Here is a 12,439-nt window from a genome sequence, read left to right as displayed (position 1 = left end):
ATTACAATTTTTTAATCAGCATAAACAAGTCACAATGCATAAAAACATGTATTCAAATAATCATATGTATTACAATTATGATATCACATAGCAAAACAAAAAAAATCTAAATTAACTGAAAATAATTGTACATAATAAATAACTTTAATAACTTGTTTTCTTATTTTGTGGTTAAATATGTGACCCAAAAGTATTCTTTACAGGTTGTGTCAGATTTACTCAGTAGACTCAATGATTGGAGAAGTATTTCTTTTTACACATGAGTTTGTGAAATTTTGATTAAAAAGGGTTTATAAAATGTTAAAAATAATGCATGAATCATTCACAATACATTCGATAACATGCATTTAGAAAGTTAATAAGGGAGGCATTTCATGCCGACTTAAATACAAAATCAATAAATTCCAAACTATCTCTCCCTCTCGCTAGATAAATTGTAATGATGTTGTCAGTTCAAGAATTGGTTCAAAGAAACATTGTAATTGTTATTCACAATCAAATATAAGATTCATTTTTTTAAGTATAGACCTTTTTAGGTTATTGGGTCCTTGCACATTGAATTTCTTCAAGGTAATTTATTACTGGTTCCTGCCTGCCAGCATATGAATAATTTGTTCAAAATATTGCATACAAGCTCATATTTGTTTCACATACTGATATAAAACAATGGAATATATTAGATGTACTGTTTCAGTTCAAGTCCTCCATTACACACTTTCTGATCCTTGGCTCTTTGCCCTTATCTTAGGCCAGGATAGAAAAGCACATATTTTGGCACAGCTCAAACCATTTTCTTTTCTTCCTGTCAGTCTAGCACAAACTAGAGATCCGTTTTTGACACTGTCTAGCACTGCACAAAAAGGTGGTGCAATAAGGTATGAATGCAATTCAGGCAATCGATTTTACTTTTTTTCCCCAATTCCTTTCCTCCACAGCAGCTAGAACAGGCCATGAAATTGCATCCAGCCAATCTGAAATGAAAGTCTTTCTGTTGCCTTGGCTGTATTATATCTTTTTGCTTATGTTTACATTCCTATATCCTGCTACTTTTATATATAGTGCTGGATTTCCTGATATCAGCGCACCATATCATCACATGTCCCTGGGACTGCACACTTTGTACTAACATCAGAGCAAAGCGGATTTACTAATTCAAAATGCGAACAGGTCAAACTTGAAAAGCTATTCCTTGCAAAAATCAGAATATGCCCAGGACTGCGGAAAGCAACAAACACACTGTAAGGTTGTAAGGTTGTCTCCCCTGCCCAATATAGCAATGCTACTAAATATATATTTTTTTTATCTGGAATTGCTTCAGAGATTTATGGCATTTCAATTTAAGCTAGTGACAGTAAAGATATTTGCTTTGTTAGCCAATCTTTTTTTATTTAAGATATGCATTCACACCTGTCAGGGACAGACAACACCAGTGACAACAAAAATATGGTAACCAGCCTTATTTTGCTTTGCATTTCATCGAAAAGCAATTTGTGGTATCATTAAGGTTAGTCTATGATATAACAGGACCCTGGCGAGGAGCACAGACGTCTTGTATCACCCTGAAGGGGTTTATTTTTCAATATTGATGGCTGACTGTTCACTACCCTGCTTCTTATATTAATGGGTTATTACCAAATAGACTTGAAATATTGATTTGAGTTTAAATTATTATGGAATTTTTCCCACATATTATCTTAACTGGTTAGGTTCACCAACAAATTATAACTCTTTCATTTCAAACACATAAATGTGCCATGCCGTCACATTGACTGGCAAATGTTCGCTATAGGCAGATTCTGCAATGGGTTTAAGTTTGTCACACGGATTTGACACATTGACCAAATGAAAGCAACTTCTGTGTAAGCTATGATTCATGCATCGCTATACTATTGACTATAAACAATGGAACATCAAGACTTTTGTCCACCTTTGAAACACAAATGTAGATATTTTTATTGAATTCTGAGACATTTCTGTCCATTGAAAGCCCATGCCTCCAAAACTTTAATGCTTCAAAATTTGTATAGAGGCATTGCTAGTCCATACGAATCAATTGGAATCATGTGAGATAATTTTTCACTACAATTAATAACTGCAAGTCAGCACAATATGAGTTTGTATGAAATGAGAGTCCATATGAAAGTAGCACCAGTTTCAGATACCCAGATGAGTCGTCTGATTATACAGCATTGCCATGGACAACAGCAAATATTAGGAAATATTAGGCCACTGAATGATGTGAAAATGAAGTGCCTAGACTGTAAAATATTTGTAATTTTAACTGTAATATATTGTACAAATACAGAAAACAAAACAGTTTACAGTAAATTCCTGTACAGTAAAAAACTGTACAAAATCGAACCGAACATTTTTTACAGTAAAATAATGTTATCTGTACAGTTTTAAGAAAAAGCTAATCAAATTTTAGTTTACAGTGGAAAACTGTAAACTGATATTCCCAGAATTCACTGTGTGACATTTATTAGAAAGTATTTTGTTTAAATAATTGTTTCTTAATACATACACACAAAAAACTGAAAATGTTCTTGTAATTTTCTCCCATGACATTATCTAATAATTTTACAGATATTTTTGTTAAAGTCCTCATGAAATCAAAATGTACCCTATTTACTTTGTTGCGTGTGTCATGCACCACTACTACTTCATGAAGAACGTAACCGAGAGCAGAGCGCCATTATCATCAAATATCAAAAGAAGCATCATTATTCCTTTTCAAGGTAGTAACATACTAACTATTCATGTTAAATTAAATGTATGTAAGATTGCAGCCAAAACTGGTACTGCTATCACTTTCAAATGACTGTAGAGCATTGTATCCCCTCTCTCCCTCCCCCTGACTCGAGGTTGCCATATAGGCTGCAGGAACGTTTGTAGCTGCAGCTGTGGTAACTAGAGCAGATCTGGCAACCCGGATGCCGAAACACTACTAACTTCGTGATTGGTCGATATGTGGAGGGTGGAGCTTAGGCCAAAACACAACCTGTCAACATCAACATCAGTTGAGGGCTGCTACAACAATTTTTAAATGACAATATCCTGGCCAGACTACTGTTGTCAGGGATAGAAGTATTTAAAAAATTAACATGTCTAGTGACATATCAGGGCCATTTTATGATTAATTGAAATACATTTCTTACATACAGTTCCTTTAAATTCAAATAATACTGTTGGCATGTACTTTATAACAGAGCCGACTTGGTGCGTTATTATTTTGTCCATAAGTTCAGCAGTCACAATGCAGCGATTACCACACATCTGAACTACACTGTAAAAGAAATTCAGGTCTCCAATTGAACATTTTCTAGTGACTGATCAAATTAAAAATGTTCAGGTGGCCAAATTGAATTTCTGTGAATTAACAATTTACATAAAACACTGCTAAAAGTGATAAACATGTAAGTATATGTTGTCTAAGCTGTTATAACCCCCCAAAAAAGTAGGCGCTTTTTTTTTTTCTTTTTTTCTTTTTTTTTTTATAAATTCATTTTTGAAAGTGTGTAACTCAGGCTGTGAGCTAACTGTGTGCTCTAGGACCCTGCAGACAGTTTGGGCTGTTTCCACTAAATTCTAGAAAAAAAATGGAAAAAGAAGTTTGTCTGTGTCATGTTGTATGCAAGATTTATCCAAATGGGTCTGAAGGGATGACCCTGCCCCTCCCCCTACCCCGCTACCCCCCTCCTCCACCACCATATACAGTGATATAAATGCAATATCCCAGAGTCATTAAATTAATTATACATGCTGGAAACAGCCCAAACTGTCTGCAGGGTGATAGAGCACACAGGGCCTGAGTCAGGGCTGGACGGTTAATCTGGCATACCGGGCATTTGCCCGGTGGGCCGACGCACTTTGGGGCCGGTAGTGTTTTTTGTTTGTTTTTTTTGTACCACTGAAAATATGCAGCGACAGCGGCCCATTGGTTTGTCTTCTGAATTGACAAGCCGAAGCGAGAGAGACCTCCCCTCTATATTAGGTGCTTTTTTCTATTTATTTATCAGTATTTGAGCGTATGGAACTACAAAGGCGAATATCCTCACAGCGCAGCCGCTGACGAACGTACGATGCGTTTAAATGCTGCTCTATACGCTCTATACTCTATACTTTGAATCCGAAATGTATACAATCGTGTGATATGGAAACATTACAGGTTCTGTGTTGAATAAGCTGAAAAAACCTGCGAGCATGTGTTCATGACGAGGTAAAGTGGAAAACGGCAACACACAAACGTTTGACTTTAGCACAACCACAATTTACATTGCAGCTAACAGCGAAGAAATACGGTGTTTTGGAAGAAACATTTATTAAAAATGTTGCTATATTATTTAAATTAATATTGCAGAATATAAATCACTTTTATAGAGGCTGTTTTCGTATTTTCTACAGGTGAACATTTTTTTTTTTTAACTTACAAATATAATAGTTTATTATATATGTTTTATATAGTTTTAGAAACCATAGCCATATAATGAGGAGCAAGGGTTTTACAGTCTATGTTTTTACCCTGTGACTACCATGATCTTACATTTAAATTAAAACTACAGTTAAACTACAGTCTATAAAACAGCTTTAAAGTCTGGATCCCATGAATTAAGGACAACGCTTTTTTTTTCCTCTTTAAAAGTTTTATAAACTTTTTTTAGATTTAATGAAATTTAATAGCCTCATGAAAGATAGATATCAGTGTCTTACTTAAATGCTGTGTTTGCTCTTGAAAAATTTGATTGTTCAACCCAAAAATGTGATAATTTACTCACCCTAATGTCATTCCAAACCTAATTTGTGTGAATTTGCTGTGTAGCATAAAATAAAATGATTTGAGTCTGTTTTTTTGTTCATACAATATTCAAATGGTAGCCTAACCAAAATGGCTTGGTTGCCAACATTCTTCAAAACATCTTTTGTGTTTCACAGAAGTCATACAGGTTTGGAATGACACGATAGTGAGTAAATGATGACAGCATTTAAAAGCAGTAAATTTACTTTACTGCATCCTAGCTCAAAATCATCAGTGCTTTACTGTCAGGGGCAATATTAAGTTTATCTGCATTTGCAGCAAATTCAATAATATCTATCATTATTTGTCTTTGTCCTAGTTTTATTTATATACGCCAATTTAAGGCCCCAACCCCAGCAAAAACATTCACGGGGAACTCATGGCCCGGATGTGGTATGCCAGAGCCGAATTTTAGCCCCAGTCCAGCCCTGGCCTGAGTTACAAACTTTCAAAAATGAATTTATATTAAAAAATAGACAACATATACTTACATGTTTATCACTTTTAGCAGTTTTTTATGTAACTTTAAAGGGTTTCCTGTAAAATGACACCAACATTTTGAACCTAGACCACTATATGTGTGTATGGGAGGCTTTTCAATTTGGGTAGGCCAAATTCAGGCAGAAATGGCACCAAAGTAATTTAGTAAATACATTACTTTGTGTAAAACAAATGCTAAAGTGATGCATATTTCCAGAAAGTAGAGACTCTAAGCTTTCAAATGGTACCACATATGAAGTCAGAGGTCCTCCACAGACATTTAAAGGGTTACTTCAGCAATTAGCATATGGCTTTGTATCAGTAGAAACCCTGGAGTATATTCAAATGATTGTGCTTTCCACCATCATATCCCAAGAGATTTATGCATTTTATTTCTGGAAAAATTCCTCCTATGACAGGAATGTTTGGCCAAAGGCTAAAGACTACAGCCAGCAGAGAGAGCCATTCCCACATGTTTTGAGCCCGGGCATGGGGGATGGAGATCACACTCAGAGCTCAGCTCGCAGCTACAGGCACTCATTTAAACGGAGCTAGGGTGAGCAATTTAAGTCTTTTCTCAAATTAATTTCTATGAAAGTTAAGCTTGCAAAGGCATGAACTGAATCGCGCCAGACTGAACGTTTTGAATGTATGCCGCAAGTGTAGTCGCGATTACCTCAGCTCTCATCATCAGCTCTCATCTCATCATATATATATGTTCTTAACCAAAGCTCATGATACTCCATCATGATGTAACAATACCAACATAAAAGAACTCTTCTAAACTACCATAATAAAGCATTAAACACTACAAAATCTCCCACTTAACGCTGATCTTGCACAAACAAAAACATAATATACCACTTAATTTTGGCATTTACTGCCCTCTTTTGAGTGTCATGGCAAAGCATGCTGGGAAATAGAAATCCCAACTCAGTTACGGGTAAATTTAAGTTCAACTGAAGAAACGAGTTCATAAAACTCAAAACAATTAAACAATTTAGATTACTTAAAATATGCCAGTTTTGTGAACTCAAAAGAAAAAGAAAGTTCTAAATACTCATACAAGTTACTTTTTGTTTGAACTATTTTGTTTAATTTGAGTTGGCTCTACTCAAACCAATTAATTATTTTGAACGTTATGGCCAAATCAATATGATGTACTTTATGAAAAAGTGATTCACCAAATTCTGCATTAGCAGATAGAAATATGCAGAAATCAATGTGAAGTAAAAACATCCTTTTTTTGGTTTGAATAATCTCTTCATATGTGTGCACGTGAGCTGTAGGAAATATGTGCTGAGAGCAATTGCACTAGGTAATAAATTGACCCACCAAACACCTCTAAGGCTGTGAGACGATCTCACTTATTTCACCAGCTGATGAAAGAGCGAGGGGAAAAGCAACAGAGAGAAAGGGAGAGAGAGGTGTACAGGGAACACAGCTGCTGAAGCTGCAGCACTGAATTGCAGAGGAGACGCTGTAGGGGAATGAAATGAAAAGCAAGAGGGAGAGAAAGCAGGGGGTGTAATTGTAGTTTAAATGTGTGTTTTAGTCAGAGATGGAGGTAATAGGTTATTATATGCCTCCAGGGACCCGTGTTAGAGCATCTGCAGATGCTCAGAGAAACCGTTCAGTCTCCCGCGTCTTCCCTCGCCACCCGTGATGAGGCAAATAGGAGCGCGATGGGAGGCAGCAGTAAATACCTGCCTAAGCTTCCCGCCTCATGTTTAAAAAGTGTCTCTCTACCCCCCATACGTGGAATGAATATGCGAGCATCTGCGAGTAGCATGTCCATCACTCATGGTTCCATCTCACGGAGAGAACAATCTTCCTGGAGCTATATGTGTGTCTTAACAATGCTTATCATACATGCTGAGGAGACACTTATTCAAATGAGTGAACAATTATTTCTCAGTTTGTTTGCTGGGGAATGCTAAGGATAAGAGGATAACGTGCTAGGCTAATGTGTCACAGGGGGTCTCCGCAATGACAGGAACTTGTCGATTGAGCCACCAGGCCTTCTTAAATTGTCGATTGAGCCGCCTCCTTAAATTATCCGCCATGTCTATAATGAAATGTTTTTTATTGGGAACATTGTGTATTTGCACAGCAAAAAGTCAATCCGGTGATTGTCTGGTTGTAGCTTGTATGAAAAAAGATTTTGTCTGTTGCAGTGCTATTATTTTAATTATTTAAATACTATTATAGTATTTATTCAGTTGTTGAATTATCTTTTTATATTGTCAGTTTTTAAGATTTAGTAATTTTTTAGTCATTTTAATTAGTTTTATTCCAATTAAGTGTTACCACAGAGTAAGAGAGAGAAACTGCGAATAACTTTATAATATAAATGTGTAATGTGGTTTTAGGTTACATTCAATATATGACAAAAAATATACGTGCATACATTTTTAATAGACTGTATATACGAAATTGCAAAAATAATGTCTGTTGTCAGATATGTTTCCTGTGTAATTCTTATGTAGGTCAGAACAGAAGAGAAAATGATCATTTTCAGTAGATATGCACAGTTGTCACTTTAGGAATTATTGTATATTTTAAATATATTATATAAATAACCATCAATTTTACCCTTCTGGTCAAATATTTTGCGCTGCAAACATCACAGCTTTAAGCTGTCAATGCTGGCAGCTCTACGGTTAATGCACAGCTAATGCACAGCCGTGGATTATCCCTTATAGTTTTTTTTTTTTTTTTTTTACTTGAATAAAAACAGCTAATTTACATGTTAGCATTTATTTGAACTTAGCACAATATTTAAGTTACTTTATTATTATTTTTACAGTAGGATAATAACTATTAAAAATCGTTGGTCAAAAAAACTTTATTTTTTATATATATATAGTGGCTGCAGCTGGAGTCAGTACTTCAAGAACTACTACGCACAGACATATGCAAGACATGGGTTTCAGCTGTCGCATTCTTTGTGTCAAGACACTCTTGAACAACAGACAGCATCAGAAGCGTGTTGCCAGGGAAAAAGACAAAAAGAACTGGACTGCTGCTGAGTGGTCCAAAGTTATGTTCTCTGATGAAAGTACATTTTGTAATTTCCTTGGTAAATCAGGGTGTAATATTTTGTGTTAAAATACTTTTTTATATACAAGCTTAATATGCTATGAGTAAGATGAAAAACCCTTGTTGAGGTCAAACGACTTGAATTTTGTTCCCAGCTAACACTGTAAACCCCAATGTTGTCTTTACTTAAACAAATCAAGTAATCTTGACTAAATATTACTAGTTTAGAAATACACAAATATAAGTTAGTATAACTTATTAACCTACAAAATACATAAACTTAAGATTTTAAGTCGTATGAACTCAAAATCTAGCCTGACAAGCCAGACCCACATCAAGATGTTTGGTCTGGAAACTCTCCATTGACAAGGCTCAGTCTGAGTGGCAGGATAAACGGTTGTCTTTCAAACTCCCTCTGCACGCGATTGGATAGCACTACAACCCACCAGAGCAACGAAGGTGAAGCAGAGCTTGTTGATAGATTAAACATTCTCCGTATCCGGTCAGCAAAACTCCGAACACATCTTCCCTTTTTAAGAATGACTTCAGTGCCGTTCTTTGTTCTTTTCTCAGAGAAAAGCTTAACTCAAAGCTGATTCGAAAGACCGCCGTTCGCCAGCGCCAGTTTCTGTGTTTACTTAGAAGCACGCAAGCGCAACTCTGCCGTTATGTTAAGCCCCACCCACCGACTCTATACACGATGTGATTGGCCTGACCAGAGTTTGCCGTTTACAGCTCAGAAGTGTATTGAGAGTTGCTAGACACTTGCAGGGAAAATTAGATTTGCTGCTAGGGTGCGTCTAGATTGCTACTCAAAATCATAACTAATTAAAATAGCTCACGCTGGTCTTGCTTTTATGTGATTGGCCATGCCAGGAGTTCTGTCTGGCAACAAGAACTAATTCACTTATTGGAGGACATTTACTAAAGGCTGTCCTTTTCGCCTCCTCTGTTGCTGATTCAAATTAAGATGAAGACCTATTTCATTGTGTGCAATCTTAAAATCTTAAAATTCGTAAGTTACTAAACCTAACAATAATATGTGAACTAACTTAACTAACCAGATTGACTTTATTTCTGTTTTAATGAAAATAATAGTTTCGTTAGAAGTCACAATGATGGAGATAAGTGTTTGCTTTAGTTGGGCTCTTGACCCTTAATTATGTAATATTAGTGTTTCTCTGGCTGCTTTGTGTTTGTGAGACACATTTGTTGTGGAACAAAAAATCAAGAGAAAATATCATCATGTGAAGCTGTTTATTCATTGATGATAATAATGTCATCATGTAATGACAGAATCCATGATCTCATACAGAGTCTAATGCTCTGGTTGTCTATTAACTATTAACGGTTATTAATCGTTTTGAAGAATTAATAATAATCATGAGATCCTTCACTGTTATGGTAGATGGTAATCCTTGCATTATAGGTAATCTCTGATCACATAAATAAAAATTATTTGTGGGATCTTTTTTTCCTTTCAATTTCATAGGTCTATTGAAAATTATATACAACCATCAACATATTGGGAATACATCATGGAGAAATCAATGTTAAGTGGTCTCTTAATTTTTCTAGAGCTATACAGGTGATTAATTTGTGGCCAAAAAGTGGCCAACTTTTGTGGCCAAAAGTTGATTAATTTCACTAATTCCATTCAAAAAGTAAAACTTGTATATTATATTCATTCATTACACACAGACTGATATATTTCAAATGTTTATTTAGTTTATTGATAATAACTGACAACTAAGGAAAATCCCAAATTCAGTATCTCAGAAAATTATAATATTACTTAGACCAATACACAGAAAGGATTTTTAGAAATCTTGGCCAACTGAAAAGTATGAACATGAAAAGTATGAGCATGTACAGCACTTACAATGTACATTTAGTAATGTGCATTACTTAGTTGAGGCTCCTTTTGCCTGAATTACTGCAGCAATACGGCGTGGTATGGAGTTGATCAGTCTGTGGCACTGCTCAGGTGTTATGAGAGCCAAGGTTGCTCTGATAGTGGCCTTCAGCTCTTCTGCATTGTACAAAAGAGATCAAGTTAGAAGCGAGCAAACACCTCCAAGTTTTCCCTATTTAAATACAGTTACACGAATGGTTCAACGACCATATGGTAACACAAAATAAAACGTGGCGCTTTTCTGAAGCGGGTTAAAAAGGAGAACCATAATGGCGGAATAGCACTTCTGAGAGTACTTCGACTCAGCGCAGTAAAAAGTCACGCCTCTCTATTTACTAATCTTACTTAACATTTATTTGTAGCTGTTTGACTATTAACTAGCCATTTAACTAACAGTGTTATATTATATTATGCAAACATCTTAAATACTATTATACTCAACATAGTTTTAATCTGTTATTTTCAGCTATGGCAACTTAAAAAACGATGTGCAATCGGTTTCCAGGTTTTCTTCAAGTAAAGTGAACGTATTTTTAGTAGTTCACCTAGCATGAATGCACTTAACACTCAATTAAGCTTAATTGCATCAAGTTGTGCTTATTTAAACCATTCAAGTTGTGTCGACATAATTCTATCTGTGAGCTGAGGAAGTGTACTCCCAGAATGCATTGCAGAACGAATAAATTAATCGCAGGACAATCTTAACTTTGTTTTATTATTCATGGCATTATTTGACCATTTTATTTGCAATGACAGCTAATTAACTTTTAAAGGTTGTATTAAGTGTTTAAAAAAATAGTTTTACCATTGTTGTTTTTTGCATGCTGAATGTTAAAGTCTGTGTGTGACTCAAGCATGGTCAATGGTTAGATATCAGTTGTTAGTTGTCACAATAAAAGCATTATATCAACACAATTAAAAGTTTGTCAGAAGTGTTAGAAAATCATTAATTGGCATTAAATACACACACACACACACACACACACACACACACACACACACACACACACACACACACGCACACACATGTCGTGTTTTCATGTTTAATGGGGACTTTCCATAGGCGTAATGGATTTCATACTGTACAAACTGTACATCCTATCCCCTTACACTGCCCCTGCCCCTAAACCTACCCATCACAGGAAACATTCTGCATTTTTACTTTCTCAAAAAAACTCTGATTTATAACTCTGATTAACTCTGATTAACTCTGAAGAAAAAACTGATTTATAAGATGTTTTCCTCATGGGGACCTAAAAATTTCCCCACAAGGACAAGGATTTCGGATATTGCCATCTTTGTGGGGACATTTTGTCCCCATAACGTAGGGATTACCAGGTCTCTCTCACACACACACACACACACACACACACACACACACACACACACACACACACACACACACACACACACACACACACACACACACACACACACACACACACACACACACACACACACACACACACACACACACACACACACACACAAACTTTTTACTTCCCTTCCTTTGAAATCAGATAACTTTGATTTCATATTGCATTGCTGCATCAATAGGAAGTGCTTTACAGTAATATTGATTAAGTTCCAAGTACCAAACCAAAGGGAACACTGATCACCATAATGGTGAGAAATTTTAGGAAATCAACATAAATTTATGAAGTCAGCTTATGAGACGCTCTCCCAAAGTATTTATTTGTATAGTCAATAACATTCTAGATGACTGGAAAATGAGTGAATGCAACAACAAGTGGAGGAAATTAGTCTATTAAGTCTATTAAGAATTGCCCCGCCTCAACCTTTTACCCGCCCACCTTTCTTATTTTTTTTATTTATTTTTTTTTTGCTTTGGCAAAATGTTACTCAAACAGTCAAGTAATGTTTACTTGGGTTTTCTGAGTAACAAATGCATTAGCATGCAAATTGTTCAGATTACAATTTTAATTTTTTTTAAAGTAAGTTCAACAAGTTATTTGACATTAAGTAAAGTTAATTAAAAAGTCTAAGTAAGAATTACTGTTGGCTTTTACAGTGTATAATGTATGGCGGAATAGCACTTTTGAGAGTACTTCGACTCGGCGCAATAAAAAGTCAAGTCTGAAAAATCCTCTCCGAGAGGCGTGACTTTTTACTTTACGAGTCGAAGTACTCTCAGAAGTGCTATTCCGCCATTATAGTTCTCCTTTTTACCCCGCTTCAGAAAAGTG

This window comes from Pseudorasbora parva, chromosome 22, assembly GCF_024679245.1.
Source record: "Pseudorasbora parva isolate DD20220531a chromosome 22, ASM2467924v1, whole genome shotgun sequence".
NCBI lineage: Eukaryota > Metazoa > Chordata > Actinopteri > Cypriniformes > Gobionidae > Pseudorasbora > Pseudorasbora parva.
This window is presented reverse-complemented; position numbering follows the sequence as displayed.